The 20,958-nt window shown below is 40.4% G+C and overlaps 1 long non-coding RNA gene across 2 annotated transcripts in view; it reads left to right on the forward strand.

The window, feature by feature from the left end:
- LOC131829325 (uncharacterized) overlaps positions 1 to 9,907 on the forward strand; it is a 37,923-nt gene extending 28,016 nt beyond the window's left edge. For both annotated transcript variants that reach the window (XR_009352824.1, XR_009352823.1), the window contains one exon: positions 8,147 to 9,907. This is a non-coding gene — a long non-coding RNA (uncharacterized LOC131829325). The remainder of the gene's footprint in view (positions 1 to 8,146) is intronic.
- The last annotated feature ends 11,051 nt before the right edge of the window (positions 9,908 to 20,958 follow it).

Consider the following 20,958-nt stretch of genomic DNA (forward strand, 5'->3'; position numbering starts at 1 on the left):
AACCATTGGTAAATAGAGGTCCGTAGCAATTCCATAAAGAAAAATTCTAGTTTTAAACCCTAATTTTGCAAATGATAGTATAGCTCAAATGGACTAGAACTTACATGGGTGGTTTGAAAGCTCTCTGATCCAATAATATGAATTTTAAATGGACCAGATTAACAACTTACTGAGAACTGAACTTTCCTTTTGAATCTCCCCAGGGACTAGCATAGCATATGATGAGTAAATATTTTAATATAATTTACTATCAGTATATTACTGATTTGGGATCATATAGTTCCACTCCATGTCCTAAACACTTAGAAGTCTTTTAATTTTCAAAAACCATTTGATAATGTAAAAATATCTGTAGGAGCATCATTTTTTTTAGCTCCTATTACAAAATACCTTATGAGGATTAGTTGAAGACTACAAGTAAGAAACGAGAGCAGAGTTCTGGGAGGGAAGAAATAGGACTCAGGGAGGGTGAGGGGGGATAGACAGGCTAAACTAATTCATTTGCGGGTTCACAATTTGCCTCAGGCCAGCCCTGAAAAGGGGCGTGCAAGAATAGTAATTTTATCCCCAAAACGTATTCTATCCGGTGACAGCTGAAGTAGCAAACTAGTATAACTGAGAAATAGCAACAGGAAAACAAAATCTCCCCAATGAGTCTGGTCCATTTCAGACATTATCTACTCTTTTGAGCGAACCTGTTTGTGGCAGGCAGGGTAATACGCCCACCAGGAAGACGCCCATGTCCTAATCCCCAAGAATCTGTGAATGCGCTGCCTCACATAGCCGATGGGACTTTGAACTGTACTTAAGCTGTGATTAAATTAAGAATCTTGACCTGGGAGACTTCACCATGGGTCATCCATGGGGGGCCCAATGTAATCACGAGGGACCTTAAATGTGCAGGGAGCCCACAGTGTCGGTGTCAGTGTATTGCGACGTGAGAAAGACGGAACAGGCTATTGCTGGTTTTGAAGATGGAAGGGGAATGAAGTAGATACTGGAAAAAGTGGGAAAACAGATGCTCCCATGAGGCCTCCAGAAAAGAATACAGCCCTGCAGTCACCTTGATTTCCAACTAGTGAGAACCAGTCTGGACTTCTGACTTCCAAAAATTCTAAGCTAATAGATGTGTGTCACTTTCATCCATTGAACTTGAGGTGATTTGTTTCAGCAACGAGACATTAATACAGTGTTCACTGAAGCAAAGGGGATCAAAGCTGAAGGAAGAATCAAATCACTATTCGATTAGTATATTTGTTTAATCACTTGAGAAAAGGCATTGGAGTACGTCTTCAGACTGACACAGTACCCATTGTCCGTCCATCAGGAAGCATTCTTATGTGGTGTTTTTTGGGAAGAAAAATCTGACCAAGACGACGTGATGGAGCTCCACAGGAAAGACAGAAGCTAGACAAGGGAGTGTGTCGGAGCAGCCATAAAATGGAGACAGATCCTAGGGACATTTTTTGTTTCTATTTCCCTGAGAGATTTTTTTAAAAATATGAATGGTGAAAAAGAACACAACAGTAAATATTCAGGCTGGTGGGATAATGAAAAAAATCAATCATCTCAAAACAACTTCATCTCCAGGGTGACTTCAGTAATTTAGGAAATAATGGCCTGTCCTGGTTATAAGCATGTTTCTTGACTTGTAGAAAATACATGCAATCTTACATTCCTCAAGAAAAAAATGAGGGAGGTGACAACTAATTATTTATTGACTACATATGCTATAAATATTACTGTGGCGCTAAGCTAGAAACAATAAGAATAATGAATGCCTCCATTTAGTCTTTGTCTTTATCTAGCATTTTTCAATGAAAACTAATGCTCATCAAGAACCCAAATTAACAACTAACAATGGTTGTCTTTAGGTGGTTGGTCTACAGAGTTATATTGAAGGAGTTGTTTTTTTTTTTAAATATAGTGAACGTTGGGGTACATGGGTGGCTCAGTCGGTTGGGCATCACATTCGTGGTTTTGGCTCAGGTCATGATCTCAGGGTTGTGAAATCAAACCCCACATGGGGTTCCACACTCCATGAGGCATATGATTGAGATTCTCTCACTCTCCCTCTCCTTTGTCCCTCCCCTGCTAGCTCGCTCTCTCTCTCTCAAATAAATAAATCTTTAAGATAGTGAATGTTAGCAATTATAAAAGTAAATTTTCCTCTTAATCATCAGGATTAAGGGGCATCAGGAGGCAGCTTTGCATAGTACCAGTGACCCGTAAAAGTTCTCTCTGGTATCATACTCTTTACGATTTACCTGTGAAAAAGGAGGCAAGAGTGCCTGGGCAGCTCAGTCAGTTAAGCATCTGACTCTTGATCTCAGCTCAGGTCTTGATTCCAGGTTTGTGAGTTCAAGCCCCATGTTGGGCTCCACACTGGGTATGGAGCCTACTTTTAAAAGGTGGTGAGGGGCGCCTGGGTGGCTCAGTCGGTTGAGCCTCTAACACTTGATTTCAGCTCAGGTCATAATCTTAGGGTTGTGGGATCAAACCCTGCATCAGGCTCCATGCTCAGCATGGAGTCTGCTTGAGAATCTCTCTCTCTCTCTGCCCCTCTCCTTGCTCGGGCTCTCTCTCTCTTCCCTAAATAAATAAAATTTTTAAATAAATTAATTAAATAAAATTTAAAAATTAAAAAAGGGAAGACAAAATTGCCCACCTTCTCAAGGAGTCAGTCATTCTGTTCAGTCTTCTGGAAAAATTGTCCCCATCATTCTTTTTTTTTTTTTTTTTTTTTTTTTAAAGATTTTATTTATTTGTCAGAGACAGAGGGAGAGAGAGCGAGCGAGCACAGGCAGACAGAGAGGCAGGCAGAGGCAGAGGGAGAAGCAGGCTCCCTGCCGAGCAAGGAGCCCGATGTGGGACTCGATCCCAGGACCCTGGGATCATGACCCGAGCCGAAGGCAGCTGCTTAACCAACTGAGCCACCCAGGCGTCCCTGTCCCCATCATTCTTAATGACCAGAGAAATCACAGATTATTTAAATTGACAAATAATCTATAAACACAAAAACACGGTATTATCAAATTTATGCTGACAAAAGGAAGAGTGATCACCTGAAACTTAAACTTTATCTGCAGTGGTTTTTTTTTTTAATTTTATTTATTTATTTGAGAGAGTGAGAGAGCATGAGAGGGGAGGTCAGAGGGAAAGCAGACTCCCCATGAAGTTGGGAGCCTGATGTGGGTGGGACCCGATCCCAGGACTCCGGGATCATGACTTGAGCTGAAGGCAGTCACTTAACCAACTGAGCCACCCAGGCGCCCCTATCTGCAGTGTTCTTAATTTTAGAGCAGGGGTAGGCAACCATTTTCCATCGAGGGCCAGATGGTAAACTTTTCAGGCTTTGTAGGTCATAGGATCTCTTACAATTGCTCAGTGCTGCCTTTGTAGCTGGATAGCCACAAAAACGTGCATGCAGTCACTACTGTAATGGACTGCCATGTTTGGTTCTGGATGTTAGAGTTTGTCTCAGTATTTTCTCCTCGTAAGTCAAATGTGAGGAAGAAAACAAGTATGTGTGAATATATACATGTAAAACCAAAGTGACTTTGAGTCTTGAAGTATATGCCAGAACAGATTTGATGGATTTGGACCTAATGAGGCTTAATGAAGGGGTCTCAGACTGGAAATCAAGAGATACATGTTCTGGTTCTACTTCTAGTCCCAACAAACTTAAATTTGAAGGGCCTCACTGTCTTCCTACATCAAGAGAGTCAAAGCATTCTGATGCCTTTATCCCTAGCCTCCAGAGAACATCTACCACAATCATGCAGTCTTTAACAGATGCTGAGCTCCTCTCACTGATGTATCTCTCCATGCCTACGTGAAGGAAGTCATCACTGGGCCCTCTGTAGGGTTAGAGTGAAGCAGGTGGAGAAGTGTGAGGCTGTCTATGATTAATCTACTCCAAAGTTTGCAACTCTGTAAACCTTTGGATTTCTTCTGCAAAACTACTCCCAAAAGCTCTGACATCTCAACCTCATTGAGTGTAGACAACCAGTGAGCTCAAGTTTCAGTCAATTGGCCAAACAGTAACAGCCACTTTCAGCTGCCTGAATCCAGACTCTCTATGAACACACTTCAGTAAATTTAGCCTAACCCAATGTTATATTTCATTCCTCTCAATCTAACAATCAGAAAAGCCATTCCCACATAAATTAGCCATGTTTCTGCAAATATGTAATAACACAATTTTGCAATTATTTTTAGCATAACTATGCCCTCCCGACTCATACCTTGTACTTGTTCTGACTCAAGTTATAAAGACCGTGAGAGGTGGTGTTGACAAGGTGAGGTGGGAGGAGTTGATTTTGGTGGTAACAGAGTCTCAGAAAAACTCAAGGGTTCAGACTCTCAGCTTTGAGTTTACACAGATATCCCATTCCAGGTATTACTCCTTCCCAATCTTTCCAGTAAGAAGTTGGCAGGTTATAAATCCAATTGGTATTGTAATTCTGCAGCCTACCCAATTAAATTATGGACTAATCTGCAGCAAAGTCAGCTTAGTGGCTACAGAAAAATAAGAGAGTCTTTTGGGGCTACTATAGAAACTCTGATTATCCAACAGTATCTTTAGTTGAAAGTTTAAAGGCTGGAAGTTGGTCATTTTTTCTCTCAGTCAACTCACCAGTGCAGTCAAAAGCAGCTACCCTCCCTTCTAGAGTTGGCGGTTTTCATTCAAAACAAAACCAAACCAAACAAAAAAGTATGAGGACAGCTACTTGGTCTCCCAGGTATTGGCTTCAGCAAACACTGCATCACAATCAACCACAAGAGGTCGTTTACCTAATCATGATACCAATGCATGTCATGGATTATTAGTAACCCACCTCCTTTTTTCCCCCTTTTTTCCCCAAGTAATGTATTTAGGATTTTTTTTTTTAAGATTTTATTTATTTGACAGAGAGAGACACAGCAAGAGAGGGAACACAGATGCGGGGCAGGAGAGGGAGAAGCCGGCTTCCTGCTGAGCAGGGAGCCCAATGTGGGACTCGATCCCAGGACCCGAGGATCATGACCTGAGCTGAAGGCAGACACTTAACCAACTGAGCCACTCAGTGCCCCTAAGCAGTGTATTTAAAGCCAAGAAACATAACTGAACCAATTCCAGAAATCTATCTTTTAGGATATGTTTCCTGGAACCAATCCTATTATTACCTATTAAGGTCTAGCCAGGAAGAGAATTAAATGTAAGGAATTGATTACACAGGTGTTTGCTGGCCGAAACAGCAAAATAGAAACACTGAGGTAATACAGAGATCCTAAATGCGGCTACCAGCTTACATTATCAGAGCCTAGAAGCTCAAAGGAGGAAGACCTGGCTGCTCTAGGTACCTCTGAGGAGACATGCAAGAAAAGTAGTACAAGAAGCTGGAGACCACGACAAAATGCTGATGTAGGGGCCTTTCTAAGAGGAACAACAAGCCAGCAGGATGAAAATCCCTTCTCTCCTCCTCCTCCTGACTCCCAATTCCTTTGTAGGGCCTGCTACTTGAGGAGCCTAACAGGCAGAGAATTCTGGGAAATGTAGTTTGCAAAGTCCTGGCTGCATCATCACAGAGCTGCACAGAGATGGCTAAATTTAGAGTGAAATAATAATAGCTCAGTCCCTGGTACTCTTCCATGTCCCAAGGGAGGACTCCTATTAACCCACCCAGAAGACCGCAGTATTCAAAACCAAATGTCAACATAGTATTACACAATAAAAATAATTGCCAAAAAGCCAGAAGGCTTAGTCAATAGGCTCAGCATATTTTCTCCCTGGAGGCAAACCTCCATGAGGGTAAACAGAAACTTTAACCCTCAGTTCCAACTCAGCCTTTACTCTTTGAGCTTTGATATGCGTAAATACTAACAGCTTCCATGATTCTGATGTCAAAATCCTAATTTATCTTCTCATTTATAAGTAGTCTGTCTAAACACCACCTGAGCCTTTGCCCTCCAAAATCAGGAAAATGAAGTCGTCTACTTTTTCAATTCTTAAGGTTCCCTGGAAATCTCTCCTTGTATTTAACAGAAAAAGAAATTATATTCCCCAAATTATGTGGCCTGATTTATCAGGACTCTTTCTGCCTACACATTACAAAAATTTAACTCAAAGTGGCTTAAGTTAAAAAAAAAAAAAAAAAATAGTGGAATTCATTAGCACAAGCCAGTCAGTCAGTATATGTGTAGTAGATAGACTTGGATTTAGTTCTTCAGGAGTGAAGAGATACAGTGACAAGCTCTTCCTCCTTGTTGTGGCCTGTTCTGACCTCAGGTGCCTGCCCTTCATGCTTATTAGTCTGCTCATAACCTTATGAAAAGAATCTACCTTCTTCTCTGCTCTACTCCTCTCCTCTTCCCACCTACCTTCAGGTTTCTGGTTGAGTAAAACATAACATAAATTAAGTTAAAAGAGGACTGGGGCGCCTGGGTAGCCTAGTCAATTAAGTGTCTGCCTTCAGCTTGGGTCATGATCCCAGGGTCCTGGGATCAAGCTTCCTGCTGGGCAAGGAGTCTGCTTCTCCCTCTCCCTCTGTCCCTCCTACTGTTCCTGTTCACTTTCTCTCTCAAATAAATAAAGTCCTAAAACAAACAAACAAACAACCCCCCACAAACGACTGATAAACTGGAGAAAACTTTAGCAATATATATATAACATTAACTAGGAGTTAATCTCCAGATAATATCCGTAATGTAAGATCTCTTTAAATAAAACACTTTGAAAGAGATGAAGAACCCAAACAAATATATAAAGGACGTAAACAGGTGATTCACAAAATAAGTGAAATATTCAAGACACCAAACTATATCCAGGAGAAAAAGGTATCCATAAACCCATGGGGAAAACGAAATTTTGTCAGTTTAACAATGAGTATCAAATCATAAAATCTGTACATTTTTTGGCCTAAAAATTTCTCTCCTAATCTAGCCTGAGGGAATCATTAGAAAAGTGTAGATGTATAAAGGTGTTGATTGTGATGCTTATATCGCAGTAAACACGAGATGTAGGTTAATGTTTCTTTAAGTTTAGTGTTCTTTAAGAATACTATGAACACAGCATTACTAATTTTTTCATTTCTTTTGCCCCATGCTCCAATATGCTGAGCATGAAGCTGTTACTAATCCTATTGCTCTTTAAACTTTTGATATTTGGGGCATTGATTTTTTGCATTACTTTCAATTTTTAAAAAAATACTGCATTCAGATACTATTTATTTTCATTAATAAGGGCCTTTTTTTGTGGTGCCCTTTAAATGTGCTGAGGCAAGTGTTTCATTTGCTTCACCCTCTTCCCAGCTTTAAGAGAAATGGAGATTAATTTTACGTGTGTGTATTGGTTTGCTAGGGCTAGTGCCACAAACAGGATGGCTTAAGAGAATTTTATTGTATCACAGGTCTAGAATCTAGAAGCCCAAGACATGGGCGCCTGGGTGGCTCAATAGGTTAAGCATCTGCCTTTGGTTCAGGTCAAGATCCCAGGGTCCTGGAATAGAGCCCCACATCAGGCTCCCAGCTCAGCAGGGAGTCTGCTTCTCCCTCTCCCTCTGCCCCTCCCCCTGGCTCATGCTCTCTCTCTCTCTCAAATAAATAAAATCTTAAGGAAAAAAAAAAAAAAACACTGAAGAAAAGGAAAAAAAAAAATAGAAGCCCAAGATGGAGATGTTAGCAAGCTTGGTTCCTTCTGGGGGCTGTGCTGCTTCTCTCCCAGCTTATGGTGATCTGCTGAAAATCTTTGGTGATCTGTAGTTCATAGATGCATGAACTTGATCCCTGCTTTCATGTTTACATGGTGTTCTGTGTGTGTGTGTGTGTGTGTGTGTGTGTCCAAATTTCCCCTTTTTATAAAGACACTGGTCATCTTGGATTAAAGGCCCACCCTCCTTTTGTATGATCTATTCTTGACTAACTCCATCTGCAATCATCCTATTTCTAAATAAACTACCTTCTAAGGTACTGAGGGTTAGGATGGCAGCATATGAATTTGGGGGTGGGAGTGGGAAACAATTAAACCCGTAACACCACGTTTAGTAAATCTTCTCTTTGCTTTAGTTTAATATCCCAGAATCTTTTCTCTGCATTCAGTAAGGAATAGGATTGACTTAGAGCCTCTGGCTTCCTTTTAACAATGAGTAATTCTCTACCTACCCAGATGCTAGCACCTTATGGCTGAGAGATGTGTAGCACCTGAGGATTGCCTACTCACCAGTCCATTACTGCTGACTCTTACAGCTACAGCTCTGGAACAAAAGGAAGCAAAGAAAAGTTGAAAAGCCAGTGAGCAATATGAACTCTAGGAGATGCATGAAATCCTAGGTGCCTCCATGCCATCTCCTCATCGCCCGCTCCCAACCATTCATCTACAGTCCCTCAGAAGAGAAGCATCGTGATTTGCATTTGAACTTGTACCTACATCACTAAAATAAGAGTGAGCAGCCTTAGTTGAGTGTCTTTACAGACATGATTAAATTTAATCATCATGACAACTTTAGGAAGTATTACAAAGGTGGAAACTGAGACTTCGAGTTTACACAGAGTACACGGCAAACCCAGGATTTACACAAAGATCTCCTACATCAGAACCCTGACACGAGGAGCTCTACTGCATGACAGATATAGACCTTTGACCTAATTCTAAGGTTCTGCCAAACCAGAGTAAAGCCATTAGACAAAAGACCCTCCAAAAAAACCTCACTTCTGCCCACTGCTGCCCTCCCTCTTTCCAACCACCTGGAGTAGAGATTTAGAGCTCTTTGTAGCCACACTTCACTTTGTCAGTAACTTTCTAACAGATACTGTAACATGTATCTCTTAGTAGGAAACTTAGTACTGTATATACTCCCCAGTTAATGCGAACATAGTTTTCTTAAAGGTGAGAGACAGTGGAGCTCTGGCCATAATCTTACTCAAACTATGTTAGAGCATTGTGGGGAGTCATTGTGAGCCAACAGTTATCACGGAGTTCCTCAACTGTGTTTGTGCAGAGTCTATAATCTATAAACTTCTCTTCTCTTTCCTCATCAAGATCTTTGCACAGATGGCTGTTCCCAAGGAGAGTTTGCAAGGATGGTATATAAATGAGCAGAACTCACAAGTGTTTTTCACCCTGATATAATTTAATGTTTTAATGATGCCACTTAATGATGTGCAACAGAGAGCAGAACGTGTGTCTCTACAACTCATGATAATTAATTCAAGGGGTAAACAACTAGAGAATTAACTAATGTTGTCCCAAGGCCAAGAAAAAGGGAAAAAGAGGAATGTGAGAAAGAAATGCAAAGCCTGAGAGATTTCAAAATGGCAACAAAATTAAGAAAGAATAACAAACAGCCTATCTCCTAGTTATTTGTTTTTTTTTATTGCCATCTTTTCATGAAAACATGAAATTGTTCATGGTGGGTGATGGGAAAAGTTGGTCTATGTGTTAAAGAACATTCCATGCATACTCAATTATCTGTGCCATGCTGAACTGTACTAAGCTTTGTCATCATTGAAGTCTTAATGCTGTCATCCTCCAAATCATTGTTTGCACATTCCCTGGAAAGCATCATTCTAGAATTTTCAGGAAAGGAGAATGAAATGCCCATTCTTAAAGTAGTCTTCTTTCCCGTCATTGTCGGCCCCTTACAGTTTTACATTACCTACTCCCTCCTTCCGTTATGCCACCATCTCTTAATCTAGTTTCGGTCAAAGCACGAGAATTCTATGACATAAAGTGAAATCACTTCACTGCTGTCTGCCGTGATTTCCCAGTGCCTGTCATACTTTTTGCCTCTAACCTTCCAGAGATACATAAGTTGTTATTCAAATCTTGTACAGAAAAGTAATTCTGGAATCATTTTGGAGCTTTGAAATAGACCATACAACCAAAAATTAAATATAAAAATAAATATGTCTTTGAAGTTAAAATTTACTCTGATAGAAAAAACATCTGGTCATTTTGAACTGTGCTCGTCTCTGCTTATTGTATTATCTCTGATAGGCTACCTACAACCACACTGGAGAAATAAACATTTACTTGGGACAAATCCATCCTTGGACCATACTCTCTCCTTGTTACTCACAAAGTGGGCTATGTAACACTCCACTCCTGTTTCCTGTAATCTTCGCCTCTTTATTTCTTCCCTGCTAGGATGAAAGAGGTGTGACTATTATACCCAAGAAGGAATCCACTCACCAAGAAAGTACAAGTACACCTAGCTTAAAAAAAAAAAAAAAAAAAAAACTTGGTAAAATAAAATGGAAACTTACATGAAACAAAATAATGCACTACAGAGCTTTAATTATGATTCAACTCCTTATAAAATAATATTTACAAATAAATTTTCAGTTATCATTGAAAGGAATATATCTATAATTAGAGGAGTAAGGTCTTGGACCTTCAGATCCCACCACCGCCTCATCAACCACAAGCAAAGTAATTAGTGACCTACAAATCATTAGCTGTAATAATAGGTTCTTTATAAAAAGATTAAATTCATTCTTCCTGTTTGGAAGAGAAATCACTACATTACCATCTAATGAGTGTCATTTTTAACAAATTATAAATATCTTGGTGAAAGAGCAATTTTCCCAAATAGAAAATGAACAAATGCATATAGTTACTGCTAACACAACAAGCCCTTTCTCCCTAAGTATCAGATCCTTCCAGAGTCTTCTAGAATACAACATGAACACAGATAAGACTCTGGCAGGTAGAACCTTTGGAACTATTATGCAATTGAGCCTACTGGCATGATGGGAATATATAATGAGATGCTCAAAACCCGCTCAAAGGCACACATTTTGCAAAGTTCATATATGAGTTAAGAACCTGTCCACAGGGGTGCCTGGGTGGCTCAGTGGGTTAAAGCCTCTGCCTTCGGCTCAGATCATGACCCTGGGGCCCTGGGATCCAACCCTGCATCAGGCTCTTGCTCAGCAGGGAGCCTGCCTCCCCCTATCTCTCTGCCTGCCTCTCTGCCTATTTGTGATCTCTGTCAGTCAAATAAATAAAATCTTAAAAAAAAAAAAAAGAACCTGTCCACATTTCATCACATATTTAGAGTTCAATACCACACTAATTACCATTACCACCTGCCATACTAAGCACGAGGATATAAGGAGATGGGTGAGGTAAGGGCGATCTCACAAAGTGGTTTCCATCTGGCTGGGGAATGTGAAGTCTTGGTCAGTGACGTCATCTTCTTCCTGAGGTATTCTAGCATCTCATGGAGCCTTAGCCCTTAGCACAAGAAAAAGGCCCCAGATAGAGAAGAGTACTCCTAACGTCACATCACCACGTATGTCACTTAGATTATATGTGGCCTTCCAAGATTTTGTTTAAAAAAAAAAATCGCAATTACAGAAAAACAGTACAGAAAGACAAAAGGGAGGGGAACACACCAAGGTGGTTTAAAAGAGCCCGTCTTCAGACGTCTGTTGCTGAAACTGAGTTCTAGCATTTCTACTTGGAAAATCTCTCTTTTTAAACTCAGTCCAGATATAGAAGAGAAAATACATCTGCCACTCTACCCACCTTATGCCAAACCCTTTCTTCTCCCCGAGGAAAGAGGAATTGCTAACCAGATTGATAAGGCTCAAAATATTCATGTGGCCACACTTAAAAGTATGAGAATTCACTGTACATTTAAAGCGCTTAAGGCACACACGGATTCTCCCTTGGCTTGTTTTCTTCTTGGTGCTGGTGGTGTAAATACTTGGAATTGCCATTCAGACAGGGCAGGTCCTGCCAGGTCTTGGGCAGCTGGTCATGACTTCTCGGTACTGTGACTTGTGACTGCCCAGAGGGTGGTGATGATAAGCTACAGACCTACAGACCAGGGTTGGGAGCAGCAGGCTTACGCAAATGCCTTTAAAAGAAACACTGATAAACTGGAGTGTGTCCAGAGGTACAGAGAAGTACAAAAGTCACCCTTTGAGAAACACTCTTCTAGGCTATGCAGATCAGATGAACAGCCCTGGGCCATCTATGTTTCCCCTTCTCATCTCTTGTTGAAAGATGAATTGGAATGCGGGGAAGCACCCACGGGGGCGTGAGGCAGGAGATGGTTCTGCTGGCAAGTCAGACCTGAGTCTTACCCATGAGCACTCAGTGTGAGCCCACCTTATTCTCAGCCACCCAGTGCAGCTGGGGAAACCGCCTCTCCCTCCCTGCTTTCCCCTGTCCGCGGGTGGGCTGGTCCTTTAAGCAGCTGTTTGCCACCAAAGCTGTCTGTGTTCCTCATGACCTAATAGCACTAGGTTAACAGGACTGGTGGGGCAGAGAAGGGGACATGCAATAAGGTCTGCTTTAAGCCCTGTCCCTGTTGCCCCACTCCTAGGACTGCCCACTTACTAGAACTACTTAGAAAAATTTCAATCAATAATGCATTAGCCAGCCTTTTGAAATTTCTCATGGGTCAGCCGGCATGGGCCCTGTTGAATTTTACACTTGAGAAGTTAACTGACTCTTGCTATTATTTCAAAAGTCAGAGTAATAAGGGAAATACTTCTTCCTTTTCCAGGAAATTCATTTAAAAATTGGCATCTCACATAGAACAATATCATTTACAGTAAGTCTGAAGCTAAAGTAAAAAGAACAGTGTTTTCTCTCTAAAAATTGTCTTACTTTACTTTTGAAAATCCTCAGGTATTAATGTTAATTAATAACATCTGCCCCCCCCCACCAGCAATAACAGTCACATAATACAATGACTCTGGAAAATGATGTTCAAATACGTATGCACCTGAAATATTAAAAATTTTGAATAAGAGAGAAACAGAAGTACTCCAAGATACCATGATTGTATACATGCTACAGTTTTGAAAAGGCAAATTCTTGGAATCAAAAGCAAACTATCCATCAGTAGGGGACTCAGTAAATGAATCATAGTACATCCACAAAAGAGTATTACATTCTGCCTTTTGCTTTTTTATTTTTAGCTAAATTTTATATCCTACAGATCTTTAAGCCATAAAGAAAAAAAGAGAAAAGAAAAGAAAAGAAAAAAGCTAGGTAGATCAACATCCGTTTTTTTGGAAAAATCTCAAAGATACATAACTAATTTTGTGTTTAAAGATAGCATGATTCTATTGGCGTAAATATCTTTGTGCGTGTGTCTTCATACTTGCATCTGTGTGTGTATATATGTTTGTGTGTCCTTGGGAAGGTATATTCATTTATTCAACAAATATGCACCAGGCACCAATCTTTTCTAGGTATTATAGGAACATAGACAAAAAAGACAAGGTCCTTACTCTCATGGAATCTACTTGTGTGTGGAGGAGAAATATAATGTACAATTTTTTTAAAGATTTTATTTATTTATTTTGACAGAGAGAGAAAGATCACAGGTAGGCAGAGAGGCAGGCAAAGAGAGAGGAAGAAGCAGGCGCCCTGCTGAGCAGAGAGCCCAATGTGAGGCTCCATCCCAGGACACTGGGATCATGACCTGAGCCGAAGATAGAGCCACCCAGGAGCCCCTATACTGTACAATTAAACAGAGAGATACTTGGGAGAGCTACCAGCACCCTAAAGAAAATAAGCCACACTAAAGGACACATTGTATAAACTGGCTGAGGAAAGCCCTGAAAGCCAGACTTGATCTTTCAAGCAGAGAAATAATCCAGTGCAAGAACCTCGAGACAGCACCAAGCCAGGGATGTAAAATTGGGCTAAACGAGATGGTAGAAAAAAGTTAAAGAAGTGGGCAGGACCAGATCATGAAGAGTCTTTTAGATCGTGTGAAGGAGTTTACATTTTATTCTGTATGCAGTGGAAAACTAACGAGGCTAAGGTTAGGGGAAAGGTGGAGGTCAGCTCAAATGACTTGCGTATCTTAAAAAGTACACAAACATTCCCCTTGCCAGTCCCCAGGATGCATTCGAAACATCTAATATTGAAGGAGATACTCTTCATTGTTTTATTTTTTAACTATGTACATATAATATTTGAAATTTTTGATGAAAAAATAGGCTAAGAATATAAGGTGGTAAACTAATACTGAGCTTTGTTTCTTGGTTTAATGTGCAACACTTTTGTTTCATGTTCAGTCAGCCAACATATAGTACCTCATTCGTTTTTGATGTAGTGTCCAGTGATTCATTAGTTGCATATAACACCCAGTGCTCAATACTTTTTTTAAAGCATACTGTTATCAGTCCTCACCAAAATGAGCAAGAACAGTGTCACATTAATATTAACTAAGATCTCCAAGCTTCTAAACTCCCCACCAACTCAGGCAGAAATTACTTTTTTGTTGTCGTTAGAAATTACTTTTTTAAGTTCCTCCCCATCTTCCAGCCCAATGTGAACCAATCGCTTAACCTCTAGAAATCCCAGCCTGGGATTCTGTAATGTCAGCAATGATATCCACCTCAAGACAATGAGCTAGTGCAAGGAGAGCTGAAACTTGACTACATATTGGAGTACTACTACCTGGAGAGTTAAAAAAGGATACAGATCCTCACTGAAGTAGGATAAGACTTGAAAACCTGCACTGTATGCAAAGTTCGCAGGTGATTCTGACCCAACACTGAGAACCACCAATATATTCGGCCAATCTAGTGCAATTTCTGGCTATGCAAGCCCTAATAAGACAGGGTTTTTCTCCTCACCTTTCCCTCTTCTGCCTGACCTACAGACTAGGGGGGCTTCCTTCCTATTATCCTACTCACCAACTATAAACAGACAAAATGAAAACTGACCAACATAAAATCTTGCATAAATAAATAAATCTTGCATAAATAAAAAGTTACTTGTGTAATTAGTAAATATTACATGTCATATGATTGTAGTGAGTTTTTACATCTATATGCATGAGATGGGTGGGAATTGCATGAGATCCAGTCCTCTCAGTGAGGGGCAGATGATGGTTCCAATAGGACAATGAGGCACTTGTGTCCAGATTTATCCATGCCGTTGGCAATGTGTTCCAATAGCACTAGCTGACCCAGTCTCCCCAGATTTAAGGGCCAAGCACTGGCATGCCTGCTGCTGTGCTCTCTGTTACAGAGCCAACGCCGTTCCTGTGTCCCTTCCAGACAAGAAGGGACCCATTGAGGTTCTGGGTCTTCCCAACACCCCAGAGCAGAAAATGAGCTGCATGGGTCCCCAGTAGAGGAGCCAAATAAAAAAAACTCACACATTTGGAGAAGGTTACATATTCTAAGACATGGAACACTTCAGAAGGAACCAGCAGATAAATACTTGGCCCTTCTTGGTCCTCCCCTTCCCTCTCACTGTGTGCCTAACTCTAGCCCCCGATTCTACTTCACATATCAACTCGATGTTCTGTCAGTCAGCCCTTAAAGCCATCCTCAATCCCCCCAAACTCACACCAACTAGAAGTGAGCCATTAAAACAGAGCAGCAGAGCGCCTGGGTGGCTCAGTGGGTTAAGCCGCTGCCTTCGGCTCAGGTCATGATCTCAGGGTCCTGGGATCGAGTCCAGCATCGGGCTCTCTGCGCAACAGGGAGTCTGCTTCCTCCTCTTTCTCTCTCTGCCTGCCTCTATGCCTACTTGTGATCTCTGTCTGTCAAATAAATAAATAAAATCTTTAAAAAAAAAAAAAAAAAACAGAGCAGCAGACCTCACCTCTGGTCATGAAATATAATGGACAAGGAGGATTCCCTACTCCCACCCCAGCAAGTACCAGACGCTGCAGAATGAAACAACAGAGATGTCCCAGAAAACAAAACCAGGGTCTGGTAGATTGGCAGCGACTTCCCTGACCTCGCAGAGAGTGCTTGCTACTCCCACCCATCAGGATTCGAAATTTGTTGTGGACCAGGGAAAGCTGGATGTTTTTTGTTTTTACTGTCTCTCTCCAAACGGAAGCTTATATTGAAGTTTTTCCTGTTGCTTCTTAATTATAGCATATGACTATGTTGAGAACCGATAACTTGTCTTTTAGTCTGTATGTCACTTGAGCCCAGGGAAACACAAGGAGACCTGAAGCAGTGGATTGAACATCACCCAGAGATCTGGACTTTGAGAACAGAAGGACAGGTTATATAAATGGAAAGAAAAATGTGATGTTGGGTACCAAAGAGGTGGACTCTGAAAATTCACCTTTACCGGCATGATAACTGTTACTTTCAGTTCCTGAATCCCTGCTTGCAGTAGCTGTTACACCGTTTAAAATATATACCAGTCTGGCAGGTAAAAAGCAATATGTCAGTGTTAATTCAGTTTGCATTTATATGAACTACTATTGCATTAGACCATCTTTTAATATACTTATCAGCTGTTTGGATTTGCCCTTGTGAGCTGCAGATTTTATCCTTGGTCTATTTCTCTAACAAGTGGTCTTTTTTGTTAAATTGCAGAAGCAGAGTATTATAGTTATTAACCCTTACTTAATCCATCACCTGCTTTGCAAATATTTGTTCCAAATTTAAGGACTATCTGCAAGCATTGCTTATAGTTTATTTTTCATACAAGACATTTAATATTTATATTCTCAGATATGTAATTTTAATCTAGGATTTTAATCATTATGGTCTTTCTCTCTCCCCAGATTGTATGTTATCTCCTAAATTTCTTTCTAAAACTCTTAACATTTTAATTTTTATATTTCAGTATTTGAACTGGAATTGACTTTTGTATATACAAAATGTCAGAATCTAATTTTGTATTCCTATAGGTGGGCAATCAGTTTTACCAGCACCAACTGTTAAATGAATCTTTCCTCCCTGAATTAAAATAATCTTGTCATATGTTATATTTTAATGCTTCCTGCTCTGTATCTGGATGAACAATTTGTCTATTCCTATACCAGTTCCATATTGCTCGGGTTTTAGTGGCTTTAGACTATGCTCTAATATATGGGATGCCCTGGTCACTATTCTTTTAGATAAATTTCCTGGATGTTTTTAAGATTTTTTTTTTGTCTTCCAACTGAACTCTAAGGCTACTGTGTCCAGTTCTACAAAACATATCCAAGTTGGTATTCTAACTGTAATTATATGGAACATATAAATTGATTTGAGAATAATTAGCTTTTTACAATTAAATCTTCTCATCCAAGAACATGGTATCCAAGATCTTGATCTTAATTTTATATTGAAGTTACTATAGTTTTCCTCATGTAGAGCCTTCATTCATTTTGTTTTTGTTTTTGTCTTTTGGTAAATTGATTGTGTAATGTCATCATAGGGAGAGACTACCTTTCCTACCTCATGAAACTTGCTTTGACCAAAACAGGCAGGCAAAAGTGAGAAAATGCAAGTTCCAAGCCTAGACCTCGATATGCCTTACATGTTTCTGGTGCTTCTCTTCTACTGTTGCCATGGCCATGAAAGGAGCTTCCTCTACAGACACTGACCCTTCAGCCTAAAGGCAGATCTTAGAGCAGTACCACTCAGCCAAGCCTGGCCAAGAGCAGTGGGTGAAATTACCTACCAAGATGGGCCACTCAAAGGTCCTATTTGCCATTCCCACTGTGCTCTTGTGAGGAGAGCAGCCCCCTGCCATCTCTGCTGTGCCTTATACCACGTACTTCAAGAACAACCAACCCTACTACTTAGAGAATAGCAGATTGGACTGGATATTCTTGTCCATGCTAAAAGCAGACGGGGTAAGCTCAACATTAGGAAGAGCGAATCCTCTAAGAAACTTGCAGTGAAACTCTGCCCACTTGGGATGCTCTGTGTCAGATGGTAACGTATCAACACACTCTGTTCCTCTTGTGAAGGATGAGATAATATGCACACAGAAGTGGGTCTCACAGGAACCGTATGATAAACAATTGCTCCCTTCTTCCTGTAGCTTGTTCACAGGCTAATCTGGGAAGCGCTGACTACTAGCCTCTTTGGGTTTGGCCTGTGAATGTCAACAAATCTCTATACTCTAACTTTTTATTTTCCAGCAACAAAAATAATAACTGGCATATTTTAGTATTTATCATAAACAAGACAAATAATGCCAAAGAAATCTGCTATTTTATAACACTTATCTGTCTTACTTTGTTTAATCCCAATAAAGTAATCTATTATTGTTTCCCTTTTACAGGTAAGGAAACTGAGCCTTAGAGAGGTAAAGTAACTAGTTCAGTGACATACAGCTTGGAAGTAGAGGAACTGGGATATAGATCCAGACCTGTCTGGTTACAAAGGTGGTCTCCTATGCTTCCTGTAGCAGTGGTTCTCAATGTGTGGTCCCCAGACCAGCAGCATCAGCCTCTCCTGGGCACTTGTTAAAAATGCACATTCTTGGGGCATCTGGGGGGCTTAGTCGGTTAAGTGTCTGCCTTTAGCTCAGGTCATGATCCCAGGGTCCTGGGACTGAGCCCCCACATCAGGCTCCCTTCTCAGCGGAGAGCCTGCTTCTCCCTCTCTTTCTGTCTGCCACTCTGCCTAACTGTGTTCAATCACTCTCTCTCTCTCTGTCAAATAAATAAATCTTAAAAGAAAGAAAGAAAGAAAGACAGGCACATTTTGGGGTCCCACTCAGATCTATTGAATCAGAAGCTCTCAGAAGGGAGCCCAGGAACCTGTTTTAATCAAGCCCTCATGTGAGGACTCCAATGCCTGCTTAAGGTTGAGAACCCTATGCTCTATGCCATACCATCTCCATAAAATGATTTTAAAGGAAAGAAGGAACTCTGTGAGCAGAAGTGATTTAAAGACTTCCTAAAGAAGATGTACTATAAGCTGAACTTTAGAGAATGGAAGAATCGAAGTGGGTGTAAAAAGGAGATGGGGAAAGCTAAACCTACGTTTACCATATGATCCCACAACTGCACTCCAAATGAGCTGGAAATTTATGTCCACACAAAAACCCGCACACGAATATGTATAGCAGCTTTGTTCATGCTGGTCAAAATTTGGAAGCAACCAAGATGCCCTTCAGTAGGTTAATGGACAAATAAACTGTGGTACTTCCGGACAATGGAATACTGACCAGTGCTAAAAAGAAATGAGCTATCAAGCCATGAAAAGTCACAGAGGAAGCTGAAATGCATGCTACTAAGCAAAAGAAGCCAATTTTAAAAAGCTATTTACTTACAGTTTTATGACTCTAACCATATGACATTCTGGACGTGGGCAAAACTGTGGAGACAGTTAAAAAGATCAGTAGTTGGGGGCTTGAGAGTGAAAGCAGACATTTTTAGTATTTAGTGAAAATCCTCTGTATGCTACTATGATGATAGATGCATATCATTACACAATTGTCCAAACCTACAGAATATATAACTTCAAGAGTGAATCCCAATGTAAACTATGGACTTCAGATGGTTATGATGTGTAATTGAAGGTTCATCATTTATAACAACATATCAGTCTGTTAGGGGATACTGATAATGGGAGAAATTATATGTGTGGGAAGGTGGAGGAATAAGAGAAATTTCTGTACCTTCCCTGTAATTTTGCCAATGAACCTAAAACTGCTCTAAAAAATAGTCTTAAATAAGCTATTTAAAATACTAAGTACCAAAAGCACTTTGCTTAGGGAAGTCTGAAGTCAAAAGAGGGATTATTTGGATGGAAAGGCCAACACTAGCTTGCATAGAGGAAATAATCATTAAAAGAGGCCATAAAGAGTTTGGTATTGGAACAGAGGGAAAGTACTATTCAGGTAGGGTTTCTTAAACCTAGAAATGTTTTGGGAGAGACAATTATCTGTCCTGAAGGGGCTGTCCTGTGTATTGTAGTAGCATTCCTAATCTCTACCTGCTAGCTGCCAGTTATCCTCTAGCTGTGACAACCAAAAGCCTCCAGACATTGCTAAATGTCCCTGGTGAGGAGAAGAGGGAAAAGACAAGATGGCCCTGGTTAAGAACCAGTTAAACAACCAAGTGAAGGGAACAGCACATGGAAAGGCATGCAGGCAAATAGCATAAGGAAAGGGAACTGTTTGGTTGAAATACAGTATTGTAACCACTATTCATTATAAAAGGTGGGACTGAAAAGTAATCAAGTAATAAAAGATGGGGTTAGAAAAGTCTTCTGGGAACACAACTCTTCATTCATACTTTTGGTTTAAAAGTTTGAGGTATATTATACACAAAGATAAACTCGCAATGGATGAAAGACCTCCATGTGAGACAGGAATCCATCAAAATCCTAGAGAAGAACATAAGCAGTAACCTCTTCAACATCAGCCACAGCAACTTCTTTCAAGACACATTTCCAAAGGCCAGGGAAACAAAAGCAAAAATGAACTTTTGGAATTTCATCAAGATAAAAAGCTTCTGCACAGCAAAGGAAACAGTCAATAAAGCAAAGAGGCAACCCACAGAATGGAAGAGATTTGCAAATGATACTACAGACAAAGGGCTGATATCCAAGATCTATAAAGAACTCCTCAAACTCAACACCCAAAAAACCAAATAATCAAGTTAAAGAATGGGCAGAAGACATGAGCAGGCACTTCTCCAAAGAAAACATACAAATGGCTAGCAGACACATGAAAAAAATGTTCATCATCATTAGCCACCAGGGAAATTCAAATCAAAACAACATTGATGTGGTCCATATACACTATGGAGTATTATGCCTCCATCAGAAAGGACGAATACCCAACTTTTGTAGCAACATGGACGGGACTGGAAGAGATTATGCTGAGCGAAATAAGTCAAGCAGAGAGAGTCAATTATCATATGGTTTCACTAATTTGTGGAGCATAACAAATAACTTGGAGGACATGGGGAGATGAAGAGGAGAAGGGAGTTGAGGGAAATTGGAAGGGGAGGTAAACCATGAGAGACTATGGACTCTGAAAAACAACCTGAGGGTTTTGAAGGGGCATGGGGTGGGAGGTTGGGGTAGCCAGGTGGTGGGCATTAAGGAGGGCATGTATTGCATGGAGCACTGGGTGTGGTGCAAAAACAATGAATACTATTATGCTGAAAAGAAATAAAAAAAAAAAAATTCCAAAAAAAAACCAACATTGAGATACCACCTTACACCAGTCAGAATGACAAAAACTGACAAGGCAAGCAACAACAAATGTTGGAGAAGCTGTGGAGAAAGGGGAGA

Source organism: Mustela lutreola, chromosome 4 (assembly GCF_030435805.1).
Source record: "Mustela lutreola isolate mMusLut2 chromosome 4, mMusLut2.pri, whole genome shotgun sequence".
In the NCBI taxonomy this organism is placed as follows: Eukaryota; Metazoa; Chordata; class Mammalia; order Carnivora; family Mustelidae; genus Mustela; species Mustela lutreola.